The 16,713-nt window shown below is 39.0% G+C and overlaps 1 pseudogene; it reads left to right on the top strand.

Moving 5' to 3' along the window:
- Positions 1 to 910: 910 nt before the first annotated feature.
- LOC148010190 (uncharacterized) lies at positions 911 to 1,120 on the top strand (annotated as a pseudogene).
- Positions 1,121 to 16,713: the final 15,593 nt, after the last annotated feature.

Below are 16,713 nucleotides of genomic sequence, written 5' to 3'. Positions count from 1 at the left end.
AAGTATCATTTCAATTGGTATCAGAGCATGGACTTTGATCCATGGGAAGAGTCATTTTCATGGTGGATTTAGTCACAACATGGTTACAGGGTAATTGGGAGGTAAAAAATTAGTCATAGCAATTAGTTCTTCCATAACTGTGGTCTGACATGAAGATCTATCACAAACCATGACTAAGATGGAGGTCCTTGGCATGAACCAATGGATAATGGCAGGCTCCAGTCAATTTTAGCAGGTTGTGGTTCAATTTTGGCCCAAAAATGAAGAGAGATAGATAAAATGCAGGTAACCTAGGTTGAGGTTGAGTGTATTGGGGTTACTTTTGAGAGGGAAGGGTTTTCTTTTTAGACATAGTTTTTCTCTCTCCAATTTTGAGGTTCCTTTAATCTCCATAGCCAAAACCTCCATCCTCTCTCTCTCCCATGAGTTCTACTGCCAAAATGGACCTTAGAGCTTAAGTCTTCATGCTCCAAGCTTCCTATAGAATACTCTTATGACTCATAGGCTACCATTTGATCATGTAGGACTTCAGTATGAATTGTTGCGATCTAAGCCTGCGGTACATGACGAAGCATAATGGAGATTTGAAGAGCTTATTGAGCTCTTAGGCAACCATTGGAGATTTGCTGTACTGTTATGGTGCCGCAGACAAAGGCAAGGCAAATCAAGGAACTAACACATACATCTTCTTCTTTGCTATCTATCATTTGGTTTTGGAGCTAAAACAGAGCCAAGACCAAGCAAGGAAGCAATTTGACTCGTGGTCGTTTTTCTTATGCGATGGAAGCTTTGGTGCTAAAGGCTTTGGCTGATACTTTTGTCCATGGGCAATCCCTATTGCTCCATTTAGCAGTAGCAGGAAGAATAAGAAGGACACATTAATCTGTGATTTGTCCTGTGCCAAGACACAATGACGACCTCCAAGTGCCTCTCCGAACGTAAGAGCTCCGTGTTTCAGAAGAACATCCTCAAGAGAGGAGTTGTTTAGGAATCCATCGCTACCAAGAAAGGCAGCCAATACCCTGTCGGTTCCATTATGCTCAGCTTCTTCATCTTCGTGGTTATTGGATCAGCTTTACTGCAAATTATTAGAATTGCTTCAACTGGTGGGATCGCATAAACTTCACTCTTTTGCTTCATTCTGATGAGAAAAAGAAACAACACGAGGTTGAATCTATGTCAAAGCATACTGAGCTACACATTTGTGAGCCTCGGGCTCCATTTTCACGAGATCTTGGGTGAAATTTGGAGTTCCTACCAGGATGCCACTAAAGGGACCTTGTCCAATACCATGTGATCAATGGAGGCCTTGGCATGGGCAACATTGCTAGATTCATGCATGAATCTCACAACCCTGAGGGTAATTGCTAGTACACTTATTCATGCTTGGAGCATTAGAAGAAAGTTTCCATAGCTGCAAGTGAGGCTAGAGCTGAGCAGGCTACTATGGAGAGGGCCAATGTAGAGGTTAAATGCTATTTGTGGCCATCTTAATGCAATTTTGGAGAAGATCAAGAATCTGGTCTTTGCTGAGGACATCTTCTTTAGCAAGCTACAGCTTGGAATTCTGTGTTTCAAGGCCAACAAAGTCGTGAGGAAGAGGCGGGCTGATTTTTCTTAGATTCCCTCAAATCATGTATGAGAGTGGAGGCATCTTGAAAACCTTATTTCATGACAGTCATTTACAGTAGATATTCTCAGATTTCCTCATCTTGATCATGGGGCTTTTGGCTTTTGATGCTTCCTAAAGGTTCCTCATATCTATAACCGCCAATAGAAGTGTAGTTTATGTGGTAGATTTCAGGACAAAACTCAAAATTTTTGGAATTTCTTGAAGAGATCAAGGGGCTTTTACTCCATTTTACTTCCTGGAGCTTCCTCAACACTCAAGGGACCGACATTGAAGCATTCTTGGACTTGAAGCTTCAAAGAGAGTTGGCTATGGAGTCAAAACAGGGCAGCAAGCTATAGGCTTCAAATTTTTGGTCTATTCTCTTCTATTTCATGGGGCTTTGGTCTTAAATGACTTCAGGGACCTTCCTACTACAAACACTCAAGATTTTGAAGGCTTTAAGCAATGGATTCAAGATTGAAGGCCAATCTTCTCTTGGACTTCAAGCATGACAGGGATTGAAGAATTTATTGGAAATCTCAGTCAAAGAGGCTCCAATTACAAAGGATCTTCCATTCATTTGGCTTCTTGGAGTTGAAGACTCACTCAAGGCATCATCCTTGGATCATACTTGGAGCTATTGTATGGAATTATGGAGTATTACTCTCTCTTGATCAATTGGAGGACTTATGAAGATGGGCTATCACTCTTTATAGCTGAGGTTTGAGACAAGCAACATCTTCTTCTCCAAGCATTGAACGAGGTACTTCTAATACTCTTTTTAATCTCTCCAATCATTAATCCACTTGTTGACTGCATCTCCTATTGTTGAAGAAGAGATTAAGAGAGTAATCTAAGCAATGACTTGCTTCATAGACTTTACCTTTAGCATTGATTGATAATGAATCATCAAGTTTCATACAATGAGCCTTCAATTTGGATTGTCGAGCATTGATTGAGTATCTACTCAGTCATTCAGCCATTCATTGATTGAGTTTTGATCATCCCATTGATCTATTGTATTTGATTGATTGAAGACTTCAAAATTCATCATATAATCCTTCATATTTTGATTGAGATTTACCTAACCCTAACCCATGAGTTTGTGTTGACCCAATCTTTGAGAATTTCCCAAAATAAATTTGTAAAGGTGAGCATAGTATGCAGTGAGTCACTGATACTATTGGTAAGCCTATCTCAACCCATTTTCATTCATGATACCTTTCCAATTCGTGCATATCATGAAAGGACCAATGTCTTGATTCGGTCTTGTATATCATACCTTGTTTGTTAGAATACTAGCTCTGCCATGTTCAATGATGACTGAGGAAAAGGTTGAAGTTGGACAAGATAGCAAGACAATAGTGAGGTGACCCTCCCTTGCTATTGATGACTCTGTAAGGATGCACAACCTGGTCCGGAAGGAACTTTGCACACCTTTCGGAGTTTTAGAGCCCATTTAGGTGCGTGTCCACCATTTTATCCCTCACCACAGGTGGTGGACCACGGAAGACCACTCAGGATGAGAGTGGAAAAGATTTGAAGACACTTGGTACAAACAGGAAAAAACATGGCAGTTTGGTCACAGTTTTGAACTGTTTGACAAGTCTACAAGTGCTAGAGATTTGATTCCAGGTGGTGATTATAGCCTACAGGTTTCCCTTCAGTGTACACATGAGTTTTACCATAGTCTATATGCATATGGGATGAAACAACGCTCAAACAGTGCTTTTACAGGGTGCATTCCCATTTTGGACAGTCATAAAGAACCTATTACAAGAAAGGAATTTTTAATTCTAAAATAAGGGTTCTTGTGTTTACTACGTGGAGCTCGAAGTCCTCTTCGATCCTAGCTATAGCATGCCTCATTTGGAGTAGTGGAGCTCAAGTTATAGCCCATTTTGTGACAGGTGGTCACTGTAAACTACACTTTGACAGGCAGGCAGAGACACATTGTTTTGGTTTGGAACCATTATATACCTTTTCCAAAGTGCCTATTTCAGAAATATGGTATATATACATATTGTAAGCTCTGTTTGGAGCTATAAAGCACTTGGATCGGGGAAGCATAGCTCATGATATAGACCAATCTTTGACTGACAGTGCTGAAATTACAACATGGCAAGGAACAAGAAGAAAGAGCAAATGTTAGACCACATTGAGGAAGGCTTGGAGGAGTATCATGCTGAGACAAATGACAATAATAGAGCTACAAATCAGAGGCAAGAATTCATGGGAGTTAGTATCACCAATGAGGAAGTGCAATGGCCAAAGAACCCTCATGTCATAGATCATGGGAATGAAGTAAATATCTCACGTGATTCTAACAACTTCCAACAAATGTCTAAGAAACTTGGCAACATGAATGATGGTTTACTTCAGCTTACCCACTCCATGGATGACAAATTTAGCAATATGATTTCTCATATGGAGCAACAAAGTAGTAGTTTGGATACCAAGTTTGATCAGCTGATCACTATATTCAGCAATTTGGGAAATAGATTCCAAAGTAAACCACCACCCCATGTTGAAGAAATGCCACTTACTCATGGGAATGTGAGATCTACTACAGCTCATCAACATATACCATCGACTTATGAACATGGAGGTCCTTCTAGAGTCAATGAAACGGCTCAGCCATGTGCCAATTCATGGAGTAGAGGCAGGCCTAAATTTCCTATCTCAAGAGAACATGGACAGCAAGGTCATTCACTACATGAAGATGAAGAAGAGTTTATTCATGGATGTCACTCCTAATGTAAGAGAACCTAATGTGAGAGAAGATCATGGACAGCATGTACATGGGGATAGTTTTCAGCATGTTAATACTCATGACAGTTTTTAGCATGTTAATGTTCATGAGGATAGAATGCCACATGGTGTTTCTAATCATACCCAATCATATGGAAATTCATTGCTTGGCCATCCATCTCATGGAAACCATCGCAATGGGCAGCAATCATATACAAACAATAATGGGCAGCAAGCAAGGAGTGACTCGTTTCATAGACAACAATCTTTTGGCTTCAACAATCATGGTGGGCAGCAATATCACTATGATAAAGAATACAAGGATAAGATCAATATAAAAAATTTCAAAGGAGATAACCCTTCACCAACCGAGCTTGAGGAGTGGATCAATAAATTGAAAATGTACTTCACTCTATACCCTTGCAACGAACAAGCAAAGATTTGTTATGCAGCCCTACACCTAGAAGGGTATGCACATACTTGGTGGAGATACATGTGCAAGATAGGGGAAAATTTTCAATCTTGGGATGAGTTTGAATCAGCCATGACTCAGGTATTTGTGTCACCCACATGGAAAAGGAAAGATGTGAACGAAGATTATATGATCTTAGGCAAAACGGATCTTCCGTAAGGGATTATTCTAGCCAATTCTTAAATCTTTCCATGTATGTTGAAGGTATCTCTGATGCAGCCAAGTTAAATAAGTACATCTTTGGTCTTGATCCTAACCTTTCAGCCGAAGTTGGAGCAGCCAAGCCAACTAGTGTACATGCAACCATACAATATATTGAAAGGTATAGCCAAAAGTATAGAAGAGAGTTGATTGCATTTCAGCCCAAAACAAGGACACATTATCAAGCAAATTAGCCCATGAGATTTGGACAATAATTTAGCCAACAAAGAGAAGGGAATAGAGCTGAAAATAGGTTCTCAAATAATTTCAGTAGGGTGCCTATATATCCTACAGCTTATGCTTCAAGGCAGGGCACTAATTTTAGGAGTAATGCTGATTCAAAAGGGGATTTCAAGAGGACTAAAGCTGCAGCCAAACCATATCCCATTGCCAACAACAATAAAGCACTTCCCAATGACAAAACCAAGGGCATATGTTACAAGTGTGGGGAGAAGTGGTCTCCTGAACATAAACAGAAGTGCAAGGGATACATAGCAAAGTCAAACATGTTGAATATAGAAGAATTTGAGGATGAAGAAGCAAATGAAGATGCTCTTTTGCAAGTGGATGCAACCCCCACATATGAAGACATGCATGATCAAGAGGACCAAGATGTGCAGGAGGATTTAGAGCCGGTCAATAGCTTTCCCTATGATCCAGGTGGTTCTATGGTTTCTTGTCAACCTATGTTATGTTCCATATCTCAGGATGCATGGATGGGTTGTAAGGGTGAAAATGCACTTTGGCTCAAAGGTATTATAAATTCAAAGGTTGCTCATATTCTCATTGATACGGGTAGCACACATAGTTTGTATGAGCTGAAGTTATTACCACAAGAAATGGATTCCCTATTGAAGGTACAAGTGGCAAATGGAGCTCAAGAGTTGAGTAAAGAGATATGCCGGTAGACTCCTATTGAATTATCACAGTCTTGCACTATTATGATAGACTTGATTGTCCTAGATATGGGTCCTATTGACATCATCATTGGCTGCGATTGGCTTAAACAGCTTGGAAAATTTTCCTTGGATCTTAACCAGATGTTTATGGAGTTTACTTGGAATGGGCAGCAAGTAAAACTTAATGGCATTGAGAGGAAACAAGTGGAAATAATCAGTAAGAAGAAGATGAAGAGGGAAATCAATGCTATGTCTTGCATTTTCACACTTCTTCTATCAAAGGCAGATGAAAATCAGCAATCTAATTCACCTAAGGAGCAAGATCCATGTCTATGTAAAATTTTGGAAGAGTTTAAGGACATATTTCAGCCACCTACATCATTGCCTCCTTAGCGAGAAGTGGATCATACTATTGATTTAATGCCTGACACTAAACCCATCAACAAACCTCCTTACAGATTATCCAAGTGTGAGAGAGAAGAAGTAGAGAAATAGGTTAAAGACTTGCTGGAAATGGGATTTATTCAGCCTAGTCAGTCACTTTTTGCTTCTCCCGTACTACTTGTCAAGAAGAAAGATGGGTCATTTAGGATGTGTATTGACTATAGAGATTTAAATAAGAGCACTTTGAAGAACATGTACCCAATTCCCCGCATAGATGATTTGTTGGATGAACTCAAGGATGCAAAGGTTTTCACCAAGATCGACTTAAGATCAGGGTATCATCAAATTAGAATGAAAGCAGGGGATGAGTACAAGACAGCTTTTAGGACAGAAAGAGGTCTCTACCACTTCCTAGTCATGCCATTAGGACTTTCCAATGCACCTGCAACCTTCTAAGCACTTATGAACAAGATTTTGTGCCATTCTTGTATAAATCAGTCCTGGTATTCTTTGATGATATTCTCATCTATAGTAAGAATAGAGAGGAACATTTGGAACATGTTAGAGAAGTTCTCCTTACTTTGAGAAGACACAAGCTTTTTGCAAAGGAAAGAAAGTGTAATTTTATGGCTGATGAAGTGGAATATTTGGGTCATATAGTTGGTGAGAAAGGAATCATGGTTGATCCAAAGAAAGTACAGTGCATCAAAGATTGGCCCATACCACAAAATTCTACTTCATTGAGAGGATTTCTTGGATTATCTTCCTTCTATAGGAGATTCATCAAGAATTATGCCCATGTAGCAGCTCCTCTTACTGACAAATTGAAGAAAGAAGCTTTCTTCTGGGATGCTACAGCCACTATGAGCTTTAATGAGCTGAAAAGTCTTCTTATTTCAACACCTATCGTAGTGTGCCCAGACTTTTCCAAGGAATTTACCATCTATGCAGATGCTAGTGGCAGAGGTATTGGGATAGTTTTATGCCAAGACCATGGTGTTATTGCTTATGAAAGGAGGATGTTAGATGATAAAGAAAGGGAACTCCATGTCTATGAGCAGGAAATGTTAGCCATTCTTCATGCTATTAAGAAGTGGTATCACTACATCTATGGTAGCCATTTTAAGGTGAAGAGTGACCATCGAGGTGCTGAAGTATTTTCTTTCTCAGCCAAATCTCTCTCCCAAACAAAGACGGTGGTTAGCTACTCTTGAAGGATATGATTTTGAGATATCCTATATGGTAGGCAAGGATAATGTAGTGCCTTATCTAGGATGTGGGCATGTTCCGTTTCTACTATCTCTACCATACATAAAGATTGGATTCAGGACATTCAAGAAGAATATCTTTTGGATGAACACACTGCCAACATTATGAATAAATTACAGCAAGACAATGGATATGAATTTTCCAATTTCAAGTGGCAAAATGGACTTCTTTGGTTCAAAGGAAGAGTCTATTTGACCCCTCAGTCATCATTTAGGCCACGTATTTTGCAGGAGATGCATTCTTCTCCTTTGGTAGGACATACTGGCTTGTTTAAAACCTTTGATAAGATCCATAAATGTTTCTATTGGAAGGGACTTTGGAAATATGTCAAGGAGTATGTGATGTAGTGCTTATCATGCCAGCAGAATAAAGATTCCAATTTATTGCCTAGTGGTTTACTTTGGCCTTTGCCTATTCCGCATGGTAAATGGACTGATATCACTATGGATTTCATTACAGGACTTCCTACCACTAAGCAGGGTTGGAATAACATTTTTGTTGTGGTTGATCGTCTTACCAAATCAGCCCACTTCTTACCTACGAAAGTCCAATATTCAGCCAAACAGGTGGTAGATCAGTTCATGGAAGGAATTTTCAGACTTCATGGACTACCTATGAAGATTGTTTCTGATAGGGATTCCAAGTTTACTTAGACCAAGTTTAGATGCCACGGGCCAGCCGGTCAATCAAGACTAGTGGCCAAGGATCACAAACGTAGGAAAGAGGCAAACAACCAACAATCTCCTTGCAACATTAGTGACCACCCCAATGACCCTGAGTTTAGTTGCCTTTCCATCTTTTATTCCAATCTATTTCACAAATTTAGTTACACATTTTTCATTTTTTGCATTGGTTAGATATGAGATATAATGGAATAAATGCTTTTCATATCTTCTATCCTTGCTTTCATCTAATAAGATGGAGAACACTCGACTTGCATTCACCCCATTTTTAAGTCTATCCCAATATAGATAAATATAGCTTCAAGAAATCATTTTCTACTTTTAGAGTTAATGTATGATGAATATACATTAGACATTGGCATGTGAGGTGTTTTCATATACATATGAAATTTACATTCTTCTTCAAAACTTTCTAAGGACATATCTTTTTTAGCTACATGATATAAGATTTGGATGACACTTATGATGCGATTCTTTTCTTCATCTAGCATTAACTCTACATGTTTTGTAATTTTATCTTTGATAGACTTTCCAAACACTTCTTTTTTAGAATTGCTTGCTTATGTTCTTCTAAAGCTCTATGTATTTGCAATGCTTGCATTTGAATAGTCATACCACCCTCATTAGCAAACACATTTTTCATTTGACAAGCAATAGAAATCTTACATTTAACTCTCTCTCTCCCCTCATTATCTTTGTGAGGATAAACCCATTTAAATTGTAACTTACTCTTATATATGTTTTTCTTGACAACATTTACACTTTAAATTGTAACTTATGCTTATATATTTTTTCTTGACAACAATTTACAATGGTGTTTGAGCCACTAGAGCTACTCAACTTGCATATCTACTCTTGATGCTAGATCTGCACGTGCTTCTTCTAAGTCTATTGGCTTCTTTACTTCTCTCATAATCTCAGCCATATTCATGAAGTGCATGGATTGAGAGAGAACATAGCTTTAATGGTGGATGCTATGCAGGTGAGAGAGAGAGAGAGAGAGAGAGAGAGAGAGAGAGAGAGAGAGAGAGAGAGAGAGAGAGAGAGAGAGAGAGAGAGAGAGAGAGAGAGAGAGAGAGAGAGAGAGAGAGAGAGAGAGAGAGAGAGAGAGAGAGAGAGAGAGAGAGAGAGAGAGAGAGAGATGCCAGGAGGCATATGCCACGGTGGATTCCGTGAGGTTTTACGGTGGATTCCGTAAACTTAGATGACCGGGGCTCATACACAAAGAGGATTCTTTGTGGGAGAAGTTGATGGGGACGCCTGTCCTTTTCGGGCGTTTCATTAATTTAGTGTGTACATGGGTGATTCCATAGCGGGTGATTCCGCAAAATGTATATTAAATTAATAAACGTTTATGAGTTTAGAGTGCGCACTCGTAATAAATTAAGGTTAGGATTTATTTCTAACCAGTTGATTTATTTATGTAGCTGAAGACTGCTAGGTATTCACTTTTGTCGGTTTAATTGTATTATTTTACTAACGATTGTGAATGCTTCAGTTGATGTGTAGAGATAGCAGCAGTGGCGGAGGAAAGCATTGGAGTCTAGCGAGTTTTCGACTTTTGGACTATATTTTGATAGGCGCCACGCCTATATTTTGTTATGTCTATAGAGACATCGATTATTTATTATTATTTTGTATGCGCTTATGCGCCTGGATATGTTATTTCTATTTGGACATTGAGATTGGGCGTGCCAGACTCTATGGGCACCGTCCATTAGCTTTGTTTTACTATTTTTGTAGAAAGCAAACTCAAAAGCTAAAAGCTTGTCATATTTTTGTAATTGGGCTATTATTGAGCATGAAGATTGGAAATATACATAAAATACATGCTTTGTGAAGCGCTCACACAAGGCATGGGGGAGATTGAACCCAATTTGTCTCTTGCCTCTTGTCGTGCATGCTTTTACATGGGTTTTTGTGCAAAAAGGTAGAGTACTTTGTTCTTGGGGACCTTCCGGGATTCACCACGTGAGCTATCTGCGACCGATCTGCGCATCAGTGGTATCAGAGCGGAGCAAAGATCAAGAGCTTCCAATCGCTACCAATCTCGGGCGAAGGCGGAGCTCCAGGAACAAACGGGCTCTACAGTCAATCTCATCGCGAACCGTCGATACATGCAGACTTTTGGCGATCAAGAACCCCTGTTTCCACTGTCAGATCGCGAAGGACCAAGTTCTGCAGGCGGAGGACTACGCAAACACCTCCTTCATCAAGTCGTTGAAAACCAGAGATAAGCTCCATTGTTTTTATCATTATTTCTTTCAATTAAGCTTAAGACAAAGCTTAACAAGCTTATCAAGCTTCAAAATTCAACGTCGAGCTCAAGAAGGACCCTCCGAATTTCACGCGCGGCCAAAAAACGCCCCCCCCCCCCACGAAAAAAAAACGGCGGCATGTACTCCACCATTAAGCTACTAAGCTTAATTACTAAGTCAAATCAAGCTAAATCACACAACTCTCTGCAAGTTACACTGGGCAGACAAGTTCAGTAACTCCAGGTCCTGCGCTGTCAAAGTCAAGTTCCGCAAGTCGACAGTAATCAAGTTCTGCAAGTCGGCCTAAGTCCAGCAAGTCAACAACTCTGCAAGTCTGCTAAGTCTGCAACTCCGCAAGTCAGACTAAATCAGAACTGACTAGTACTTAAAACTCATAGAAGACTTGTTCGTATGCAAAAACTCTGAATTGGAAAGTTGTTCGCAGCAAGCTGTTCTACCTATCTACAAGTTTGTTGAAGTACTTTCAGCAAACAGAGACAGAAATATTGCAGAATTTCTGAAAATTGAAGAAGAAAATACCCAAAAATACATAGCCTTGTAACCCCAAATTTGAGCTACGCTCATCCCGCTAACTGATTTTGAGTGAGAAAGGTTTGTTGAGTTTTACAGGATGACTACCCCACATATGGATGATCCTATGGCTGAAGACGACCTACCCGAGCCTACCATGGAACAAAAGCTGGATCTTATCATGCTGCAATTGGAAGAAGAGCGAAGAGCTAGGCAAGCCTTGCAAGCGCAATTGACAAAGCTACAAAGAGCGTCCACTGATAAAGAAGAACTTCAAGCTGAAGATTTGATTCGCCGTACCATCGACGCCACTCTTGAAGCACAAACCATTCGCAAGGAATCCAAGATAAGTAAACGAAGTTTCAAGTTTCGCACTTTCAATGGCATAAGAGAAGGAAAGATTGTTTTATCATTCATTAGCCAGTTTGATGACTATTTCCATGAGGAAACTTATCCCGAAAAAGATAAAATCAAGTGTGTTACTAATCATCTGATAGACAGAGCATCACTTTGGTGGACTGTAGTCCGCAAGAGTATAGAATGTCCTGCTACATGGGAAGATTTCAAGGAGAAGTTCATGCAAAATTTCCTACCACCGCAATTTCATGAGAAGGCTATCAAGCAATGGGATTTACTTCAACAGCGAGATCGTGAGCCTATTCCACAGTATATAGAGCGTTTTTGGAATGCACTCCTACAGTTACGCATGCTTGAAGACGTACCAGAGACGACACATAAGCGGAAGTATATGTCTGGACTTCTTGGACATTACTACGCTGAAGTGAACATGTTCAAGCCTGCTACCCTTGAAGACGCCATCTCCTTAGCTCACGACACTGAAGATAAGTTACGTGGAAGAGATCGACGACCACAACCATTCCAAGCAAACGGTAATTATGGATCTAAACAATTCAATTCCAATTTCAGAAGGTTTAATCCAAGTCGTTTCTCATCACCATCTTTCTGCAAGAATTGGCCTAAACCACCTGCATTACCATCCACTGTCAATCCAAATCCTAAGCCTATTCCACAAGCAAATCCAAATGTACCCAGACTCCCAGCCATTGCAAATAATGTGACCAAAGCTAAGCCCATCGTATGCTACAAGTGTCACCAGCCAGGGCATCTCGCAGCAAATTGTCATTCAAAGAAGCCATCAGCACATATCAACTACCTTGGAGCTATGGACGAAGACGAGCATGAGGATATGCCGGATTTCACTGAAGAAGAAGATGATCCTACTACTACTTCCGACACTTTACCAGGTATGCCTACCTCACATTCATTGTTGACTATGAAATGTATGGTGCATGGAAAAGAAAGAACTATATTGCATGATGACGGTAGTACTCATGACTTTATTTCAGCAAAATTGGTAAAGGAATTGAAATTGCATACTGTACCTACGCATTATCGCATAAAAGCTGCATTTTTAGGCACTAGGTACAATGGCACACAAGAAGTTCAAGATTTAGAAATTCAAATTGGTCCATATATTGAAAGAACAAATTTCTTAGTTGTCCCATTACAGTCAAGCGACATTATTCTAGGAATGCCATGGAGACACCAGCATAATCCAAATATAGATTATTCTACGCACACAATGAATATAAATTTTCAAGGAAAATCTATTACATTATTTGGTATGCATGCATCTCATATGTTTCCACTGCTTTCGCATACTCAAGCAAAACGTGCACTACGCAAGAATACTAAATCCTATCTCATTTGGGTGAATGAATTGCATGCAAAGGAAAATCATATGCACCCTAGGCATAAGGAATTTCTCGCATATTTTAAGGACTGTTTTGCAGAAGACCTACCACCAGGTTTACCTCCATCACGTCCAGAAGACCATAAGATTGACCTAATACCTGGCACACAACCACCTTGCAAAGCACCATATAGGCACAATCAAATAGAGCAAAAAGAAATCCAGAGTCAAGTTGAAGAATTACTAAATAGAGGATTAATTCGACCTAGCAGTTCTCCATTCGGTGCACCTGTGCTCTTAGTCAAGAAAAAGAATAATACTTATCGTATGTGTATTGACTACCGAGCATTAAACAAGATCATTGTAAAGAATAGGTATCCTATACCTAGAGTTGACGACCTTATGGACAAATTGCAAGGATCTTCTATATTTAGTAAAATTGACCTTAAGTCAGGATATCATCAGGTGAGGCTAGATAGATCCGACATATTTAAGACTGCATTCAGGACACAGTTTGGTCATTACGAATTCTTAGTCATGCCATTTGGATTAACTAATGCACCTGCCACTTTCAATAGAATGATGAACCGTATTTTTCTAAAATATCAGTATTGTGTGATTGTTTTCTTTGATGATATTTTAGTGTTCAGTCAAAGTGAAAAAGAGCATTATGAGCATTTATCATTAGTTTTTCAATTACTGAAAGAAAATCAATTGTTTGCAAATCCTGACAAGAGTGAATTCTTTAATACAGAAATAGAATATCTAGGTCATATTGTATCAAAAGAAGGAATAAAAGTTGATCCTAAGAAAATTGATGCAATATTGCATTGGCCTGTTCCTAAAAATGTACATGAATTACGCTCATTCCTTGGTCTTGCTAGTTTCTATAGGAAGTTTGTACGTAATTTCTCATTACTTGCTTTACCATTGACCAAACTTCTTAAGAAAGGCATTGTTTATCAATGGACTGAAAATCAGCAGAAATCCTTTGACTTACTCAAACGTGCATTAACCAATGCCCCTGTTCTACAATTGCCTGACTTTAACAGACCATTCTTTTTAGTTGTGACCGATGCTAGCGGATCAGGAATAGGAGCTGTGCTAATGCAAGACAACCATCCAATAGCATATTCTAGTTCTAAGCTGAAACCCTCTGAGCTCAAATATTCCACTTATGACAAGGAACTCTTAGCAGTTGTACAAGCATTAAAACAATGGAAGCATTATTTAATGGGTTCAGAATTCATGATAAAGACCGACCAGCAAAGCATTAGACATCTACTTAGCCAACCCCAAATTTTTGACCGTCATATCAAATGGGCTTCATTCATTCAAAGTTTCCATCCTATCATTCAATACCAACCTGGAAAAGAAAATGTAGTTGCTGATGCATTGAGTAGAAGACCTGCAATTCATAATATATCTATCATATCTTTTGATTCTTTGATTGCTATGAAAGACACATATCACCAGGATATTACTTTTCATTCTGATTGGCAAAAATTAGTTCAAAATAATTTCATTCCTGTTGATTCATTGTCATATAATGATGGATTCATGTTTTTTGAAAAGAGACTGTGTGTTACTATTCCATTCCGATCTTTTGTTTTAAATGAAATTCATTGTCCCCCATATCAAGGTCATAGAGGTATCATTTCTACATTACGCATGTTAACTGAAGATTTTTATTGGCCGCATATGGATGCAGATGTATCTAATTTCGTTTCTGAATGTTTGATTTGTCAAAGAATAAAGAGACATCATGGTAAACAGTATGGATTATTAATGCCTTTATCTATTCCATCTAAACCTTGGGAACATATATCTATGGATTTCATTACTGGTTTACCAAATACTAAATCTAACCATGACATGATTTGGACAATTGTAGATAGATTTAGTAAGCAAGCATATTTCATTGCATGTAAGAAAACTTTAACAGCATCACAAGCAGCACAGTTATTTTTGAAAACTATTTTTACTAACCATGGATTGCCAAAAGTGAATATTTCAGATCAAGATTCTAGATTTTGTAATAATTTTTGGATTACACTGTTTGCAAATCTAGGCACAAAGATTGATTTCTCATCTGCATTTCATCCAGAAACAAATGGACAAACAGAAGCCACAAATAGCACTATTTTAGATCTTTTACGTGCATACACTATCTCTAAACCTCAGACTTGGGATACTCATTTACATTTATTACAGTTTGCATATAACAATACACCGCACACATCTACAAAGAAAGCACCTTTTGAAGTTATTTATGGCTATAGATTATCTACCCCTGTTGCATCTTTGTCTAATAGAATACAGACTGCTGATGATATTGCTGTTATGCATAACACTATTTTTGATGAAGTAAAGGATATGATTGCTAAAGCCCAACAATCATATACCAAACAAGCCAACAAGAAAAGACAAGCCATGAATTTCAAAGTTGATGATTATGTTTGGCTTAGAATAGAAAAGCGTAGACTGCAAAGTGTAGATAGACATCCAGTTGTCAAATTAGCTCCTAGATTCTACGGACCATTTAGAATCATTCATAAGATTAATGACAATGCATTCAAGTTAGAACTGCCATCTCATTGGAAAATTCATAATACATTTCATATTAGTTTATTGAGACCATTTAGAGGCCAATTACCTATCCACCCTATATATGAAAACCCACCTTTACTAGAAGAAGAGACTGAAATACTTGAACCAGAAGCCATCATAGACACTGACTACATAACCACTAGAACTGGCCGAAGGTATTCTAGATATCTAGTAAAATTTAAGAACCATCCTGTAGAGGAAGCACAATGGATGCACGCTAGAGACTTAAATGCTTTCCCCACTCTGTTAGCTCCACATTGAGCTAATAGCAATTGAGGTCAATTGCTATCCCACCCCGGGGGTATGATGCTAGGAGGCATATGCCACGGTGGATTCCGTGAGGTTTTACGGTGGATTCCGTAAACTTAGATGACCGGGGCTCATACACAAAGAGGATTCTTTGTGCGAGAAGTTGATGGGGACGCCTGTCCTTTTCGGGCGTTTCATTAATTTAGTGTGTGCATGGGTGATTCCATAGCGGGCGATTCCGCAAAATGCATATTAAATTAATAAACGTTTATGAGTTTAGAGTGCGCACTCGTAATAAATTAAGGTTAGGATTTATTTCTAACCAGTTGATTTATTTATGTAGCTGAAGACTGCTAGGTATTCACTTTTGTCGGTTTAATTGTATTATTTTACTAATGATTGTGAATGCTTCAGTTGATGTGTAGAGATAGCAGCAGTGGCGGAGGAAAGCATTGGAGTCTAGCGAGTTTTCGACTTTTGGACTATATTTTGATAGGCGCCACGCCTATATTTTGTTATGTCTATAGAGACATCGATTATTTATTATTATTTTGTATGCGCTTATGCGCCTGGATATGTTATTTCTATTTGGACATTGAGATTGGGCGTGCCAGACTCTATGGGCACCGTCCATTAGCTTTGTTTTACTATTTTTGTAGAAAGCAAACTCAAAAGCTAAAAGCTTGTCATATTTTTGTAATTGGGCTATTATTGAGCATGAAGATTGGAAATATACATAAAATACATGCTTTGTGAAGCGCTCACACAAGGCATGGGGGAGATTGAACCCAATTTGTCTCTTGCCTCTTGTCGTGCATGCTTTTACATGGGTTTTTGTGCAAAAAGGTAGAGTACTTTGTTCTTGGGGACCTTCCGGGATTCACCACGTGAGCTATCTGCGACCGATCTGCGCACCAGAGAGAGAGAGAGAGAGAGAGAGAGAATAGCACAATGTGTGGGTACAATAGTGCATCTCTTTTGGTTTTTTAGATAGGTATATAGTACATAGAGTACAATGCTGGTGGGCGAGTAGGCCCAGTGATCACGTACATTGCCCTTTATTCCCAACAACCTTCCCCC

This window comes from Lygodium microphyllum, chromosome 30 (assembly GCF_053477565.2).
Source record: "Lygodium microphyllum isolate KBCC chromosome 30, Lygodium_microphyllum_v1.1.10, whole genome shotgun sequence".
NCBI lineage: Eukaryota > Viridiplantae > Streptophyta > Polypodiopsida > Schizaeales > Lygodiaceae > Lygodium > Lygodium microphyllum.
The sequence above is the reverse complement of the archived record's forward strand: the minus strand, read 5'-3'. Positions and strand labels throughout refer to the sequence as shown.